Source organism: Anastrepha obliqua, chromosome 4, assembly GCF_027943255.1.
Source record: "Anastrepha obliqua isolate idAnaObli1 chromosome 4, idAnaObli1_1.0, whole genome shotgun sequence".
Lineage (NCBI taxonomy): Eukaryota > Metazoa > Arthropoda > Insecta > Diptera > Tephritidae > Anastrepha > Anastrepha obliqua.
In genome coordinates, this window is record NC_072895.1 from 115,272,555 (window position 1) to 115,292,948 (window position 20,394).

Below are 20,394 nucleotides of genomic sequence, written 5' to 3' on the forward strand. Positions count from 1 at the left end.
AGTTATCTGAGTATTTACTTCTCGTCCGAGTATCTCCTTCAACATGGGTCCAGGAATTACATAACTTGGCTCTATTTTTTTTATCCTCGCATGCTGAGTTCTCAGATTTGTATTCAAGCTGCGTACGGAATTTTCTCATTGAAACACAGTGTTTTTCCCCATACGCAATTCCTGGTCGTCATCTTTCAAATGTTAAAGCTACCCTGTCGCTTCATCTCTTCCGACCTCTCTACAATAGACGAATGCCTAGCCAGGCGTTCAAGTAAGCTTCGGTGTTATATCGATGGGCCTCTGAATTAAACCACCTTGCGGGAAAAAGACGTTCGGACTAGCACGTATCCTGATGAGCTTTGTTAAAGCTAGCGGATTTTTTATCTCTTCGACTTTGACATCGAAACATGCAACCTAACAGAGAACCCTTAAGTTGTTTGAATTCTACGACTCAATTACAAAAACCTCCTTGCAGCAAAGGTCTTGCTTGATTCAAAGCTTATGGTCGTAGAAGTTTCTAGATTGCGGATACCCTAAATCAGCGGAGAACTTCAAGCGAATGACTTTCGCAAATGAAGTCACGAGCACGTCACTCATGTGAAGAAATGTATGACCCAAAAATACTCAGCAGTCGAGGTTGTTAGTGCTTAGGTTCAACAGTCGTTTAGCAACCCGTGCCCACAAATGGAGGGTCTTACAGTTTTTGGCGATTAGTTTTCTATGTGGAGCTTTCCCATAGCAGAAATGCACTCGGGTTTTGCCTTTGCCAGTCGAGGGGCGACCGCTATTAGAAAAACATTTTACTATCATTTGTTGTTTCATGTCCGGAGCTTCGAGCCTGTGCACTACCGAATGCTAGTCACGCCCCAACCATTCGGCTACGATAGCCGGAAATTAGTCAAATGGTCTGCAAAATTTATGGCCTTCATAAAAGAAAACAGCTGATAATGCCATTTTTTCGTTGACGCTTGTGATCGAATTTACCAAGCGAAGTGGTCTATGCCATCTTAGCCAGATTCTGACTCATTGACTCAGGAATAGTAAAAATAATTATTTTTGAATTTTTCTGTTAAAACAAGACGACGGCAACGTTAAGACTTATGTATAAGTATTATATAGTAAAACAACAACAAGAATAGAAGGCTATTTCAGCGTAATGAAAAAGAAAAAAAGTTTAAATAAAAATAGAATTCAAATTCGAAAAGAATAGAATGCTGCGAAAATTTAAGTTTCCTGGTAACTATGTGTTGAATGCTTGCTTGCATAGCAATTTTCCAAATGGAATAGTTTTCCATCTACACAATAACGCACACCCACTCACACACACATTTAGACGCCCACATTGTAAGTATGTACCATATTTTCACTTTTTTCTTACGGAGACATAACACTTTCCGGCGCGGACAATTTGAAAAGTCAACAACGTTGCCAACAGCGACACCGACAATGACAACAGCGGCAATAGCAGGAATAGCAGCAACAACATTGGCGGCAACACGCATTCTATCAGGTCACAAGAGTAAAAGAAGGGCCGAAGACAGCACGGCCAGACTTTATGTATGACAGGCAGTCAGTGAAGGCTCAAATTGCAACAGACACACTTTAGCTTTTTTGTGTAATTTTTCCTTTCTATGCGGCTGCTTTGAAAGAGTGTAGGTGTTGCATGCCACCACACACTTGGGAGTGACGAATACAAATTGTAATTGCTTGTTTTTATTTTTAAGAATCCACTTACATGCATACACATACATACATACCACCTTGATCGAAAAGTTCCCGAAATATATAATATTCAGAAAATTCAAAATACAAGTTTATGCCTCAAAAGTCATATAATATTATCGCTTTCAAAGTATTCCCCATCTACTGCGACGCACTTATGCCAGCGCTCGAAACATTTCGGGAACTCTATTTGCGGTATATCCATCCGAACTGTCTTCAGTTTTTTCATTACTACTTTTCGGCTGTTAAAACGTTGAAGTGGCTCCCTGTAGTGCTTTTATGATTCGATCAAACAGAAAAAAAAAACGCGGGACCCATATCAGGTGAATTCGATGGCTGTGGTCAAAAATTCACTGTGAAACTGTGCACTGGCGATGGTGCGTTATCATGATTTAAAATCCACGAATCGTAAATCCCACAAAGTCTTCCGTTTTAGGCGAATTGCTTCACGTAAATGTCTCATAACGCCCAAATAATAGTCCTTCTCAATTATCTGATATTCTGCCAAAAATTCGTGATGTATAGGGTGGGCCATATAAAATTTGCTTTTTGAATCGGCTATAAAAAAAAAAAACTATTCAATATTTTTTCAACATTTTTTATTTATTTTGAAGATTGAACATTTTCATTTAAGAATGAAAAATAATATCGTTCAAATGACTGCCACGACTGGCTTTACAGTAGGCCATTCAATCAACCCAATTTTTAAGCACATTTTCGATTGTTTGGGCTCCAATTTCATGAATGGCAACTTCGATTTCGTGTTTTAAAGCATCAATCGTCTCTGGATGGTTCGTATAGTATTTGTCCTTAACGGCTTCCCACAAAAAATAGTCCAACGGGCTTAAATCACAGCTCCGAGGCGGCCAATTGATATCGGAATTTCGGCTGATTATTCGGTTTTCAAAAACGGTAGCCAAAAGTTCGAGTGTAACTTTGGCAGTGTGACAAGTTGCACCGTCCCGTTGAAACCAAATGTCGTCCATGTTATCCTCTTCAATTTTTGGAAACAAAAACTCATTGAGCATGTCACGGTAACGCTCGCCATTTACTGCAACCGCGGCTCCTCGCTCATTTTCGAAAAAAATAGCCCGATGATGCCGCCAGACCAAAAACCGCACCAAACAGTGACTCGTTGTGGATGCATTTGCTTCTCTACAGTAACGTGTGGATTTTCTGAGCCCCAAATCCGACAATTTAGCTTATTGACGTAGCCACCGATGTGAAAATGAGCTTCATCAGATGATTTTTCGGTAAAAATGCTCATCTTCGGTCAAACGATTTTCTGCCCACTGAGCGAACCGAAAACGCATTGGATGGCCATTAGGCTTCAGTTCTTGCACCAATTGAACTTTGTTCGCCTTCATACCGAGATCTTTATGCAAAATTCTCCTCAAAGAAGTGCGTGAAATGTTCAATTCTTGAGAACGATGACGAGATGAGGTTGTTGGATGTTCACGCACATTTTCGGCTACAGCAGCAATGTTTTCGGGTGTACGCACTGTAGGAGCACGTTCACGTGTTGCTTTATCCATTAAGGATCCACTTGCACGAACACGATTAACAAATTGATCCACAAACTGTCTTGTTGGCAAATCTTCTTTTTGGAATTTTTTTTTCAAATTTCTCACAGTTTGAGTAGAAGACTCACTACTTTGGAACTAGGTTTTCAATATTTCCCAATTTTGTTCAAGCGTATAGCGTCCCATTCGTGTTACCATTCTCAAAATAATAGGTGGTTCAAAAAGCAAACGCTATATGGCCCACCCTGTACAATACAATTGTAACAAAACTAAAACATTTTAAACTTTGGGTATGTTGGGTTGGACTCAGCCTTGGAAATCATATCTTTGGCGATATCAACTCGACCCTTTTTTTGCATGACATTCAGGTCTTGGTCAGTAACACGGCGCACACACAAATCATTAACTACAAAGTCCTAAACGGACCCATAAGTTCAAGCTCTCTGCCAGCTCTCTGATGGTTAATTTGCGGTTATTGATCCACATTTCTTCCATTTTATAGATGTTTTCATAAGTTTTCGATGTCGACGTCCTGTCACTACGTTCGTCATCTTCGATGGACTTACGATCTCTTCTGCAGCGTTCATGACACTCGTAAACGACTGTTTTCTTGAGAGTATCAGTACCGAAACAATTTCCCAACATTGCTAAAGTTTTCGCATCATCGAATCTATTTCTAACGCAAAATTTCATGGTGAAAAGAATTGCGAAGGTATGGCTAATATGCGACCGTTATACGGCCTTAGCGAATTTGACAATCAGCTGATAGGCTGACGTAACTGGGGTCTCAAAGCGGTTTGTATACGACAAAACTAATGATTGTGTTAGTGCTATACGAAAATAATCAACACAACCTCACTTCATTCCGTCTGAACAACGGCTGATTGGACGAGTGTGTGAATACGAGAGAAATGATCGTGCAGAATTCGTCTTCCGAATCCCCATGACGTGGCAGCCGAAGTTGTCCTCATAGTTTTATTTTTCACAATAGTTATTGGCCAAACCTTGTAAGTCTATCATCCTAAGCAAAATGTAATACAAACTCGTTGTTGCAAATTCAAATCCACTTTTAAAACTTGAAAAATTCGAAAACTTTCGCAAAGGTAGATTTACTCAACTTTTACAAATGTCAAGCAATAGCGATACAGTTTTGGCAGGAATGTGATTCAAAGACGTGGCAACCTAACAAAAACAAAAAAACACAGAACTGAAATCAGTTGACTTATACCGTTTGTTGTGGGAACTTTTTGCGCTCAAGGTGGTATATGCACGTATGTATGTATGTATGTGTATAGTATACTGCATTGCATCATCATCCTGTTGGTGTCGAGTATTTGCTTTAGTTTTCCACAGAAAATCATTTTTGTATTTGTTTTTATTTATTTTTTAATTTTTTTATTTTAAGTTTTTCTAAAACGCGGTAATAAATATTATTTTTTTACCGCATATTAAAAGTATATTTAAATGAAACTAACATTGTTTTTTTCCAAAAAAAAGACAAAAATTAGTCGAAGATTATTTTGTGCACAATAATCTACAAATAAATATTTTCATGTTTATTTTATTTTTGTGTTTTTGTTTTCAGCTAACGCTCCTCTCTTCGCCACCCTCAACAGTAATAATATTTGAATTTGTTTTATATTCGTGTCAAAGATTTGGTGGCAAAGCAATGAATTTTGATAATTTATGACATTATTAGTGACTCTCAACATTTTTTAAAACAATTCAAAAATCTTAAATCTTAATAATAAAATGAAAAAAAGAGAAATTAGAAATTATAGCCGCTTTGGCACGCAATTGTTTTTTTATTATTTCCTTATTTTTATACTCATTTTTATATAACATATTGGTGGTTTATAACATCATAACAGAGTGCAGATACTTATGGAAATATCGCTTGCTTGCTAGAAGAACGTCATAACTCAAAAAATATATTTTTTTTTGTGTATTTAAGTATACAGAAATTTTCATTAGCTCTGTTTTTATGCCCAGCAGTATCTACTTACTTGTATGCATGTATATGTGTATGTATCTATGTATGTATGTATTTAAACCTACCATACCGCATTAGATGAAAATGTGCCCTGCTTTTATTTAGGCAGGCATCGTAAATTGAAATTCGCCATATTTTGCATGCTAATTTTTTCCATTAATTTTTTATAAAAATATAGTTCGTTCTACAACAAAAACAAACTCTCTAAACTTTGTAAAAATTCACTAAAATTTCTAAAATTTACACTTTAGCTTAAGTATGAGCGATTCCAAATCAGCATCAAATCTGCACCATTGCCGACTTGTGTCTCGTGTGGTTTTCTTCGATTAAGAAAGTCATGACACGCTGCTAACTTCTGGCACATTGAGGAAAATTACCTTTCAAAATGATCCGTGATATTCTTTTATCGATTGTTTTTTCAATAAAGACTAATATGCAAGGTGGCGCAAAATTAATCACCCCTTTTGGAATATTCCATAATGGCGTTATAGGTGAATCATATTTGACATTCGTGAACCAGACAGCTGCAGTAGACAAACAGACAAGCAGAGCACGTAAAGCTCAAAATAGAGATTTCTATCACTCAAAATCATTTTCGCTTATTTAGTAAAAAAGTGATTGTAAAGCACCTATATACATGTACATAAGTGCCACCTATATACATGTACATACGTGCAAGCTAAGTATCGCTAGCGATATCTGCCCGGGACCCTGTCCGAGTGTGATGGAGTTCCGTCTCGAAAATTTTATTATTGCATTTGGGTTGGTTTAATTTTGTTTATATTTCATGCATTAATTTTATCAAATACTAAAGGAAATTAATACTAATCTTATTTAACCTGCTTTAGCCAAAAATTTGGCTTCATTACTATTCTGCTTAATGAAGGTGTTTCACATAAAAACTCCAAATTTATGGATTTTTTTAAAATTGTAAACAAGTTATTTCAGTTTATGCTAAGTGAGATCAGTGATGAGTTCATATTTTATAATAAATATGTACAGTGGCGGTCAAAATAATAGCAGGCTGATATATTGCATGAAGGAAATTTGGGCCTTCGTTATATGGCAGATTTTTTTTTAACTTACACAATTTTACACCAAATTGGAATGGCTACAAAACTACAGCGCCAACAAAACAATATAGCAAAAATTAATGCGAATTTTGAGTTTTTCTAAACTGGCACAGTTTTACACCAAATAGGAATAGCTACAAAACTGAGTAAGAATTCTAACTAAAATTGTTAAAAATTTTAATGAAAATTGGTGATTTGTTTAAAAGCTTATACAAATATTGGAAATGTTAGTTACATGGTTTTTGTTGTCGTATGAATTGTATTTATATAAAAATATATAGAAATAAATATTACAAAAAATAGTAAAAAATAATCTTAAAAAAAAAAAATTATAGAAAAACAAATGAGAAAAAAAGTTAAAAAAATAGTAAAAAATAAAAAAATTAAAACAAATTTAAAAAATGGGCTACAAAACTATGTATGTACCCAGGATAGGATAAATGGTTGCCCACACGAGAGGAATCAAAATTCGTTCGTGATGGGGGTTAAGGAAATAAAAGAAAAATAAAAAACCACGTGAAAAAAGGAAGAAGGGGTTTGGGAATAGGAGATGATAGCCAACAGTGACTCATTACGTTTGTATTAACCGCTTCAAGCTAGTGATGAAATTCACCAGGTGTGTAATATCCTGCAATATACGCAGGTGTAGCAAGGAAGTGAGAGCCAAGATGTCTAACTATTTACCCGATGAGAGCAGGGCAGCTAATTTGATTCTGCAGAAAGGAATTGAAGCAATCGCAATTCCTAACGAACAATGTCCGGTAAGGATACCCACCAAATTCGAGAGCTGCGACTTTGTTAGCTTTAGAAGTTCTCTCAAGCGTCCCCGATCTATCAGTAGCCAGAAGCATTCGCGTTCGCTGAGCTTACGCGAGGTCCATCTTTCCAGAAGTAGACCACGGGTGCTCAAGGAAAGCCCAATTCTATAATTTTGAGGCGAAGCCGTCTCCTGGGTTCCCTGTCTAGCCACGCTCATCAGCCCAGCAGTGTTTTGCTATGCCGCTGTAATCGGGGACCCAAATAAGCGTAATATCGAAGTACTCGGATGTAGTTGAGAGAGACATTCCCCGACTAATTTTCAACGCAAAAACAACGAGCTCGAGGGCTTAATTGTAGCTCGGCTGTCAGAATAGATATTTACGTTGTTTACAGTAAGCAACCAATCCACTGTTTCCTTAATTGCGGCCACCTCCGTTTGGAAAACACACATGGAAATACATACCTAAAACCCATCCATAAACTTTGAGTTACATGGTTTTTGTTGTATCATAGTATGAATAATAGTTTTATAAAAAAAATACTAAATTTCTAAAACTTTATGAGTTATAAAACGCATACCTATAATTAAAAAAAAAAAAATCTGAATAGAAATTTGGACTTATTTCTTGTTTTATAAATTTTGATTTATTTTTTTTGATTTCTTTTTTATTATATACAAAATTTGAAATTTGGAATTATATGATTTTTGTTGTAGTATGAATTATAGCGGCCGTCGCAGCCGAATGGGTTGGTGCGTGACTATCATTCGCAATTCACAGAGAAAATGTCGGTTCGAATCTCAGTGAAACACCAAAATTAAGAAAAACCTTTTTTTAATATCGGTCGCCCCCCGGCAGGCAATGGCAAACCTCCGAGTGTATTTCTGCCATGAAAAAGTTCCTCATAAAAATATATGCCGTTTGGAGTCGGCTTGAAACTGTAGGTCCCTCGCTCGGCCAAACACCCAAAAAAGGTGATCGCGCCAATTATATATATATATATATATATGAATTATAGTTTTATAAAAAAAAATTTAAAAAATATATAATCGAAAGCTAAAAAATGCATACACACAATTTTTCTTAAAAATCTGACTAAGATGCTTGAAACTTCGATGAAATTTATTAACAGTTTTTTTTTTTGAATTTTGAACAAAGTTTGAAGCTGTGAGCTTTATATGATTTTTGTTGTAATATGGGCTATACTTTAATAAAAAGATAAATATTCAAAACTTCGCAATATGTCGCGTCGCCATTATTTTGACCGCCACTGTGCATGACTTATATACTTGGTACAAAAAAATGCATATTAATAAAATATTAAAATTTTAATTAAAGACCGAGCCTGCTTGTGCGAGACATACCGGCAGTATGTACTGCATTCCACATCGCTGCGGTCATGAGACAACGAAATGTTAGCAAAATTTTCTTTTTCTAACAGCTTTCGCCCCTCGTCACGCAATAGAGCCGCTCTAAGCGAATTTTCGCCCACAAGAAGCTTTCCATTAAATATCCAACTGTAATTGGGCGGCATTGTGATGACAATAAGACACACGTCGAAAATTGTTCCTTGTTGAAAATTGAAAATTCCAGCTGGACCTAAACACCGTTCACGGATGTATGCACCAGTTTATTTTCATCAATAAATGAAGAGCTCAGTGCTGGGTATGGCGCGTAATTTTGTTAAAAATTTTTTCGTACAAATTGCTCAATTTTCCATACAAAATAAATGACTCTGTATAAAATTCCAAATCGCAAACACAATAACTCCAGAGTGAGTTATTCAAATTCAAAGACCATAAATCCCATACATAAAGACGTATTTATTCGCTACACTCTAGCTACACGCGTACGTACATACGAGTATGTATGTGTGCATCCTGGCAAATCTCCGATCTATCTACACTCATCAGCGCATAATAAATCACACAATTTGTCCCAAATTAGTTGGCTTTACCATTCGCGCATATGTATGTATGTATGTAGGCATCTAAATATGTATGCATATGTGTGCATGTGTGCGAGGGGATGTGTGTGGTTTGTCGCCTTGGATTACAATGTTCCATTGTTCCAATATGCTGTCCAATATTGTCTCGTAGCGCACATTTTCATAGTACCTGAAGTTCGTTGCCCAAATCACAAGCAGGCACAAGCGCGCGCGCGTTCACTCATTCAAACTTTTTTCACCACTCACATGTTTTATTTATGAGCTTCCAAGCTACTGGTCCTTGTTTCTGCTTTGAGGCGTTCCATGCAGTCCACTTTTACGTCTGTGAACACACCTGCATCCCTCCGCTACGCCGCTTTACCTTTTGCGTGTCGTCGTCACATATCTTCATGACTTGTGTGATGCATGTGAGTGAGTGTGTTTATGTGTGCCTTCTACGGTGCCATGTGATTTTTGGTCGATTTAGCATTCTTGTAGCGCCTTTGGTTAGTTTACTGCATTGGACTGACTGGCTTGGCTGGTGGTTGTGTGGATGGCTCGTTGGCTGCTTAGCAGGTTCATCGGCAAAATCTTGAGTACGCAACTTCTTTATATGCGAGTATGTGTTTGGCGCGCATATCGACAGGATCTTGTTCTTTTGCGTATCTCGTATCTACTACAATTGTTGTGCTGGCGGGCCCGGCTCCTCAGTGGTTCGATCGGTCGGTCAGCCGCTTGGTCGCTTGGCTTGTGCTTATTTATTTTCATTGATTTTTTCAGTTTTTTTTCTCTCTCTTTTTATTACTTTTTAATTTTACTTCACTATATTTAGTAGGCTGTTTTTACCACTCGACCACTCTTTATTTTTACTTACGTTTTAATTCACCTCGCGCACACTTCAGCTCTTTCGACTTTTGCGTTTTGCAATGAACAGCTTTTGCCAATTTCTTGTTCTCAACGCGCTTACAGTTGAATGTCCCGTCAAGTGCCCTGTCCTGTCCCGTCCGTTTCTTGGGTAATACCAGTTTCCATTACCGGCCTTTCCTGCTGCTTGCTGGCTGCTGCCTGCTACGTACTTTGCTCTGCCTTCTTGTTTGGACTTTAATAGCTCACATAATTGCCGGTTCCTTGCGCGTATTTTTAGTTTTGCTTCATTGTTTGCACACATTTAGCGTTTGGTATTTTGTACTTCCTGATTATTGGCGATTGCTTGTGTAGGTTTTTTTTACGAATATGAATTGCTTGTTTTCCTTTGGTGGTGCTTAAACCTATTGTTTCGGAAGCTAATATTTCTTTCTAGAAATGGTAACTGCATATTGTGGCCTTTGATAAAACAAACTATTCATTATATTTTGGGTCTGATTATTGCTTTGAAAACTTGGCAATAAAAAATGCATGTTTTGGAATAAGCAGCTACCATCAATTTGTTGAATGGCATGGAATGGATAGCCGGCACTTTTTCCAAACACTCAGGCAATATTGCAAATTGCACCCAAGGGTAAGAGAGAGAGAATTCAAAGGATGGGTAGAGACAGGTGGGGTGAAAATATTATTAACAACATCCTTGATGTACCCGACTCTTCAACTTACATTCTTGAACTCATTTCTGTACTGGTGCGAACAGGTTCGTTCAAAAAGTTGTCAGCCTTCTAAAAATGGTCTTCCAAAAGAAGGTGTGTCGCTGGCGACTCGGATTCCGGGATTCACAGTTATCTGAAATCAAAAAGACAAAAAGGCGCTTTGTTCAGTAAGAATGTCATTATCGTGTAAGCTACGATCTCAAAAAAAAAAAAAAAATTGACAAACATTTTCAAAGATAAAAAACCGTTCTTTGACCCTTTTTTTGACATTACCTCGTATGGCACTAAAATACTCAAAACAAAAATAAAAAATCTGTTTTTGTTTCAGTTTTAAACGCTCTTAAAGAAACCCCCAAAAAACACCATTTCAAATGAGGCGAGGGCCTTAAGTCCTGGCCACCTTTCGCCAATTTCTCAGTTTGCTATTGTAGTTTAAGTGCAAGTTTAAGCACTACAAACTTCTCAGATTTTTTTCAGAACCTTAGCAGTTTGGTGAGGTAAGGAGAATGTCCATCTTCAGGACATCCAACCCAAAAATGTGCCATATAGGTCTGGCAACAGCCGAACAGCGGCAGAGAAAACACTCTGTATTATCCTCATCTAGCAAATGCTATGTCGTCCATATGTATTGTGTTCGTAGCTCCTCTGTCAGAGGAGAAATTTTGCCACAACTCTGTGATGTTTTTTCAGGAAAAACGTTGTTCTTTTGCAGTCGTCAGTATTACAGCAACGCTTCTCATGTGCTTTATTAACGAAATCCTTGATGTACCCGAATGTTCTCGCTATACTTGGCCCGTAAAGTAGGCTCCGGCCTAACTGAACGCTCCAGCGCGTCGCAGTTCACCATTTTATCAGCCAATTCGTTGTTTTGAACACCACAGTGTGCCACATAGTTTATTTCCCCGTGCAACGGAGCTTACCCTCAACTTTCATTCCCGAACTCATTTTGCACAGGTGCGAATCGTTTCTAAGGAATTTAGCGCAGCTCGGCTGTCGCTGCAAGCTCTGCACGCCATCTTTCGCCAGTTTTCAGTTTGCCAGTTTAAGTATTGTAAAGACTTTCGACTGAAAGACAGTGCCATTTTCAGTGTTGAAGTTGTTGGTGTAGTAAGTTGTTACCGTGTTCCCCCAAGAGTGTGTTATTGCCCCGTTGTAGGAAAGCTAACGATATACTTTCTTCCAAAGGAGACTTCAGGCATCAGTTTGTTGTAGTCCAGTAGTCCGATCGTTGAGCCATAATACATAAGAATCCACGCATTGTTTTCATTACCTTCTCTTGGATCGCTAAAAAGGCAAAGCATTTGTTGGGCATAGTAACTAATGCTTAGTTTAGAGAGATGAGTAAAGTTGGTTCTGGCTTCAGTGAGGTTGGATTGCCCACCTTCAACAAATTATTTTTTAATTATCATATTTTCATGCAGTGGATCTCAAAGGCGAGAAGATGAATTTCAGCTCTTTTGAATGAGATGGATTTACCAGTAGTTTTTGAAGGCTTCAGCGCTTATCTGAGGTTCTTTCTATATAAGGTTTCAAAAGGTCATACCGTCCGTTATGTTTAGAGTCCGACAAAACGTCGTATAGATGTGGAAAAGCTATAATCCATTCAGTCCTTGCTGTGTTTCGGTATGTATCGGAAATAAAAAAAAGCGTTTTAGAGATCTTAGGAACTATTTGGTCGAGTATCTGGACTGATTGGATTCACTAAAAGCGCGAGATCGTTTAAGGGCAAGCTAGGATGGAATGGAAAAATATTTCATGACCTCTACAATGAGATTCTGTTGCTTCCGAGTAAACTTTTTTCAAAAGTAACCTGCCTAACTTTGCTTAGTCGATTTCAATACTTATCACACCTGCTGAGGTTCCAAGTTGACTACTTCTTCTGAAAAGAAATGACGACGCTAAAGCTCTTTGAATTCAGAGGCGATTGAAGTTCCCATTAAGGGAGGGGTCTAGGGTTTGACTTTCAAAAAATCGATTTTTTGGAAATAGCTTTTTCTTATAGTAAATCATCTCAAAAATATTGTCCCAAAATTTCAGCTCAATCGGAGCAAAACTTTTAGAGTTATAGACGTTTTTGTCCCCACTCCTCTGCGACAGCTGCGAGCGTTTGGAGCGGAGCGTTACGCGTTTTTCTCGAAACCACTTTTTCAAAGTCCGTGACTATTAGAACTTCAACAATATTTAACCGATCCTTTTCAAATTTGGTATACAACTTATATCTATAAAATACCTTCCCCCCACTGAGAGATTTTTCACTTTTTTGTTTTACATTAAGGGCGGTTTCCACTTATACAGCGAAAAAATCAGTGAAAATCGCACTTTTTGCTTCAAAAACGCGCTGGCAACGTAAAAATGAAAAAAAAAATCGGAGCCAGTGGGGGGGAGGTTTTGGTGATAATTTAACCAAATAATTCTGTTTTTTTTTTATTTCAGGTGATTCTACAACTAGATAGGATAGTCACCGCAAATCACCTTTTGGAAAAGGCGTTTTCGGAAAAGTTACCTCACCGGCTTATTTCCCGATATTTTCTTACAAAAATTTAGTACAATATTGCTGAAATGATGCTTTATAATGTACAAAAAGTTTAAATACATTTTCACTATTCATATCTCTAAAGCAAAGTCTCAAAAATTCATTAAAAAAAATGCTCAAACCCTAGACCCCTCCCTTAACTAATTGTGGTCTGCCCCTTAAAAAGTGGGCTTCGCTTCAACACAGCGGGTGCTGGGTAAATACAATGTCTTGCAGGTTCGCGAAATTGATCTGGTAATATGTAGACCAGAGGCGCTCGAGAGAACTTCTAATGTTAACGAATTCATTGTTCTCGAATATGGTGGGTGTACTTTGTTCATCATTGTTCATCAGGTGTCCATGTCCTGCGATTTGGCATTACTTCGAGTCTATTTTGCAGCAGATCTCTGAAGGATGAAGTGGAAGCATTTCAGAACTTACTCCTCATCTCTCTACTATCGAGGAGTTAAGATATAGGAATTCTAGCTCGAAATTCGTAAGTATTACGAAGCGCACCTTTAGAGAAGTAGAAATTTATTTCATATTCAAGCAGCGATAAAATCTCATGGAGGGGTTGTCACTAATTCCATCATCGCTCGCAAATTACCGAGATAGGGGATATTTACCGCATCCATTTGCGGGAATCGACATGCCAGAGAAATGTAAGGCAGACAAATTAACGAGAGAGGGCACTACCACACACCTCCCTCTAGGTATGAATATTGTAGGTATACCCCAGTAAACCTACAAACTGCGCGATACAAGTAAACAGAAGATGGGCTGATAGTCTGACGTGTAACGCTACAAAAAGAATTTGTCTAAAATAGGACGTCAGGCGCTCAGAACCGAGGAAAAATGTCTCTAATTAGTTGCTTTGATCACAAGTCACGGTCTCCTAGGTCGACATGCTCAACGATTGAACGTACCTCATTTCGACTATTGCAGAAACTGCATGAATGAGGAGGAGGAAGAGTCTGTCAGACATCTCTCTCACTATGCTGCTTGGTATGCCACTAGGTTTAACTATTTTGGCTTATCGTTGTTGAATGATACTCATGAGCTTGGGAGTATAAGTGTCAGTTAGATTAACTGGTTTATACTTAAAACAAAGAGGTTTAGCGAGGATTAGCAGATAAGCGGCTATTGTGGTATCACTATAGATCGGGCACTGCTACCTACCTTCCTACTTATCATGACGCAGCGGTAAGCACAACCCTCTTTACCATCTACTCTCTTTTCCTGTTTGTTTTCTGTCTCGCTTTTCCCCTCTGCAACGTTGTCACAATGAATGAATTTCATTTCTCGCCCAAGTGGGCCCCTTCACGTGCAATCAAATATCCTAACTTAACCTAACTAAAAGGGAGCTCGTTTACGTTAATTAAACTCTTTTCATTTTTCAACTTAACGCCCACATCAAAACAGGCGTCTACTTTCAAAATACTTTACTAATTACAAATTCAGAGACGTAGGAAATAAGTGAAGACAAACACACAATAATTTTCTACGCCAGTCGACTATTAAATTAGTCGAGAAGAAAGCCTACAAATTCGTTACACAAAATTTCAGTTACAACCGGTTATAACTTTTTTCTGAGTTTTTTTTTAATGTTTTTTGGATGTTTTATCGATCAACAATCGCATTCAATACGGTTTGATCGAAAACGATTTTGAAATGTTAAATTGCAATGAGCTTCGATGTATCCGCTAACCGATCGTCCGAATGATCAACGGTCATCGCTTACCACATTCAAAGACAGACCAAATCAGAACACGACGCATACAGGTGTAGAAAAACTTGGAAATCAACAGGAGGCGCAATAAAAAATAAAAGTAAAAAAAAAAAACTAAAAACCAATGAAAGCCAGTTTGAGAAATATATATGCAAAATCGTTATTTTTATTTTGTCACTAAAAAATGTTTTTAATTAAAATAAGAGAAAATTGTACTAAGACATATGCATGAATTACATACCTAAGTAGGTGTGTGTGCGCGTGTGAGAATCTGTTTGTTGGTGCTTTCAGAGAAATACATGAAAGAAACTTGATACCAAGGCATACATACAGGTGTATACAGTTAATTGCGATTGCAGACGTAGACGCAGATGCAGACGGTCCAGTGGAGGTAGAATAAAAACGAGGAGCGATTAAACAATAAAAGCAATAAGCAATTTACATGCTGATGAGTTGGGCGACTGTTGATCGGGCAGCGGATCGATGAAAGGTTTTTTAGATGGAAGTTTGATTGGTTGGACTGTTGGTTAGCAAATGGAGATCGAATTTTTTTTTGGACAAAGAAGGTACAAGAAGATATGTTGTTTTTCAAATCACGTTGACCTAATTCCCTTTATATTATAAGAATTTTTAAAAATCGGACTTAGTTTATATTCATAAATTCGAATGAAAAAATAAAAAATATTGAATAAAAAAAAATAAAAATAAAAAATACTTCCCAATTACTGTCGATAATTTGTTCTGCTACAGTGGAGGGTGGACAAGCCACCTACATATCTTTTTTTTAAGACGCTTACTTTGGTACCACCCTACTACAAACCACATCTAACGTCGTCAAATCGCAACTCCCAGGTGGCAAATTGACATCCTCGAGGCTGCTGATGGCACGATTATCGAACTTGGACACAAGAAATCATTTATCATTTTCAAAAGAAAAAGTTCGAATGATGTCACTGCACCAAACTGACACTCACTGATGATGCATTGGCTTCTCGAGAATCATATGCGGGTTTTCCGATCTACAGATGCGGGAGTTTTGGTTGTTAACATAGCCGCCGAGATGAAAATGCGCTCGTCAGAAAAGTTAATTTTCGTTGCTCATTAAGTTTGTAATATTTCCCAAACGTTTTTCAAGCTTAAAGCGAATAATTTCGTTCTGCGTAGATAGGACATTGACTTTGTGTCACGATGCCGTAAAGAGGTGTCATTGTCAAAGTAAAATGTGATTAAAAAACTAAAAATATTTTATGGACTGTTATATAGTTTTTTTGTCATTTTTAGTTTATTTGAATTTCATTTTATTTTCTTATTTTTATAAATCTGTTATAAAAAAAGTAATCTTTCTGGTCAGAGCGTGTCGATGCATTATTTTTTCGCATGGAGGTTTTTATTTAATTAAAATAGTTGAAGTAAGGCAACCCTTTCGCGAGCGCTACTTCCTCGAGCCGAGCTGAAGCCGCCTTCTAGCCACAGCCACACTTCCTACACAAAGTTTAATTAAAATCGGTTGATTATTAAAAGGTGTGCGCCATATAGGATACGCAATTTAAATTCGTAACCAGTGACCTCAGAAACACCTTTATGCGATGTTTGATTAAAATCCCCCATTGGCTTGATATTTTCGCCATTTTTGAGGGGCTTCTGGTCCATGGTGGAATCGTCGACTTTCAATTGTGGTTTTATGGATTTGCCTTCAAAATGAATTGGATAAGCCAATAAACGCTCAGAACTGTTTCTCTTCTTCTTCTTAATTGGCGCGATAACCGCTTACACGATTTTGGCCGAGATTAACAAAGCGCGCCAGTCGTTTCTTTCTCGTGCTAACCGGCGCCAATTGGGCACACCAAGTGAAGCCAAGTCCTTCTCCACCTGATCTTTCCAACGCAGAGGAGGCCTTCCTCTTCCTCTGCTACCACCAGCTGGTACCGCATCGAATACTTTCAAAGCCGGAGCGTTTGTATCCATTCGGACGACATGACCCAGCCAACGAAGCCGCTGGATCTTTATTCGCTGCGCTATGTCTATGTCGTCGTAAAGCTCATCGTTCCATCGTCTACGATATTCGCCGTTGCCAACGTGGAAAGGTCCAAAAATCTTACGCAGAATCTTTCTCTCCAACACTCCAAGCGTCGCTTCATCGGATGTTGTCATCGTCCAAGCTTCTGCGCCATACGTTAGGACGGGCATGATGAGAGTCTTGTAGAGTGTTAGTTTTGTTTGTCGAGAGGGGACTTTACTGCTCAATTGCCTACGTAGTCCAAAGTAGCACTTGTTGGCAAGAGAGATTCTACGTTGGATTTCAAGGCTGACATTGTTATCGGTGTTAATGCTGGTAAATACACGAAGTCTTATACAACCTCAAAATTATAACTGCCAACAGTGACGTGGGTGCCAATACGCGAGTGCGCCGACTGTTTGTTTGAAGACAGGAGGTACTTCGTTTTGTCCTCGTTCACCACCACGCTGTTTACTTCACCTAATATTTGTGGATATTCCAATTGCGAATTAATCGAAGTGGAAAGAATTGGAAAACTAACCACTTGGATGAACTAATGCCATACAAATTATCCAAGCAATTTATTTTTCTTCTATTGCATACCTATGTATACATATATATGTACGTAATATGACTGTTGAAAGTCTCATTAAGTTTCACTTTTAATTTTTCATTGCCTACATTCAAATATGTATATGTGCACAGAAATATAAAGACATATACACAAAGTCATAGGCGTAAAAGAGGATGATTCGGGGTTAAAAAAAAACTTTTTGTTAAACTAAGAGTTGAAGCTCAATATCTTATATCGCTGTATACACCATCCTTAGATTCGTTCATTTGCTATCTTAAAGATAAAGGGTTTTCCAATAAGATGTGTTTTTTTGTATTCAAAGATAAATGCTATTTTTTAATAAAGGGTTTTTCAATTGGCGCGGGTCGATTTTGGCGCCCTGCGGCAGCCATTTTGTTTTGGTGACATCTGGCAAATCTTTTGTTTATTATTCAGTTGTTTATGCCAAATCATCATGGCAAGTTACACGATTGAACAGCACGTTCAAATGATAAAACTTTATTATCAAAATGAGTGTTCATTAACGCAAACGTTGCGCGCATTGCGTCCATTTTTCGGTGGTGGCCCTTAAAAGTCGACTCTTCAACGTTTGGTGGCCGAATTTGAGACGACCGGGTCAGTAAACAATCAGCCAACACCCGTACGTTCAAGGAACGCAAGATCAGCCAAGAACATTGCCGCGGTCCGTGAAAGTGTACAGCAGAATCCGAGGCAGTCTGTTCCTCGCCGTGCACAAGAACTTGACCTTTCGCAGACTTCAACTTGGCGAATTTTGCGTCGGGACTTGGGCCTACACCCCCTACAAGATCCAACTGACCCAGGAGCTTAAAGTTGATGACCATAGACAACGCCGTTTCTTCGCTGACTGGGCTGCGAATCGTTTGGAAGAGAATTCCAGTTTTGGGCGAAAAATCATCTTTAGTGACGAGGCGCATTTTTGGAGGAGTGGCTGTGTTAACAAACAAAATTGCCATATATGGAACGACACCAATTCACACGAGGTTCACCAAGTGATAATGCATCCTCAAAAAGTTACCGTTTGGTGTGGATTTTGGGCCGGCGGCGTCATTGGTCCGTACTTTTTTGAAAACGGCGTTGGTGAGGCGGTCACCGTCAACAGCGAGCGCTACACAACTATGATAACCAATTTCGTATGCCCCATATTGAACCATATGGACCTAGACGTCATGTGGTTCCAGCAGGACGGCGCCACGTGCCACACAGCAAACGCCACGATTGACATTCTGCACATCTACACGCCCTTATTGAAAAACCCTTTATAATGATCGGATGTTATTTCATTATAAAGAGGAAGGTATGCCGTTAATAGTGGAAAATAACATCAGGCAAATGACCAGCACGACCACGCTTACAGGACAATATCCTTTTCATGAAATTTTCCATAACAGAATTGCAAAGTGGCTGCCCTATGTCCTCGATAGCCTCACGAATTCCATCTTTGAGGTTTTGAATCGACCCTGAGCTGTTGGCGTGGCCCCAAAGAAAATAGTCTCAAGGTGTTAAATCACAAGATCTCGGGGCCATTTGTGATCACCTCTTCGAGAGACAACACGGTCCGGAAATTTTTCCCGGAAAAGATCAATGGTTTCGTTGCTTGTGTGGCACGCAGCGCCGTCTTGTTGAAAATAAACGTTGTCCAGATCAATACCATCCAATTCCAGCCATATAAAATCGTTAATCATCTCTCGATAGACTTTTATATATTTAAATAACACCTGTTTTTGGAAAACCTTTTATATTTTTAAAACATAAATATATATTCGTTGGCTATCAAACACTTTTTGCCAATAATACCTAGAGACTTGACGCTAATGCTGTACTGAGTTTGACAAAAAAATCATATTGTTTATAGTTTTGATTTAGGAGATGGTTTTGAGGAAGTTCAGCTGAAATTAAAGCTTCGACATAAAATAATATGAATGACAGTATATAGATATATATGTATATATATATATTTTCTTTAACACCTTGTGGAGCATAGGGCGTCATTGACAATATGAAAGAATAATAATAATTATTATAGACAGAGTAATGTGAAATCCTCTTTCCAAACCGCTAAAATGAAAGAAAACATGTATGAGAATGGAATAGAATTTGAAGATAAACATCCCTATTGCGAAAGTCGACTGTCGTAGTAGATAAACGAGCAATGAGCGATTATTAATTATCAATGATATTGTGAGCGTCGATCGCTCGATAAATGAGTGAATGAGAACAGTCGATTTTTGTTCCACAACAATTTCTTAGTCGTTGGAAGTAAATTCGCAAAATAAGTGGTAAAATAATGGAAAAAAGTAAGCTATTCGTATTAAAAATTTGCAAAATAAAAAATTATGAAATTAAATTAAATGAATTTCTTTATTACAGAACTAAAATGGTAAGAATGGCAATAAAAAACAACTTGCGCGCCTGGTCCAGCTGAAGCAGGTGCATCAAGATTTAAGTAAAGTAAATCTGCGCAAAGACACAAGCAAAAGCAGTGTGGAAATCCATAGCAACAGAGCTAAACAGTGAGATAATGGGAAGAGCAGACTTGCTGCCAAAATTTTTGGTTTGTTGCAACAGCATTTCCTCTGTCACAGGTGGCGAAGTTATAAGTTATGGCTCTTTGGGAAATTACGATACACATATACATATGTATAAAGTGAGGCGGATTGTATTTCAGAAGTACGATGCCACAAGAGCAGGTGAATGGGGCATAGCACCTTCACACCTATAGAGACTCCAACTCCCACGATGTAAATAATTTTAGAAAAATTTGCTGAAAACAAGCGAGGAGTCGAAATCAAATTACAGTTTTTGCACTTTCATGTGACTAAATGTCTTTATTAGAAATGACTTAAAAAATGTTTTAAATTGTTTTTTACAAATGTTTTTAAATAAATTTTCTTAATTAATTTTTTTAAATTAATTTTTTTGAAATAATTTTTTCCAAATTACTTTTTTCTATTAAATTTTAAGGGTTAATTTTTTTTATAAAATTCTTTAAATTAAT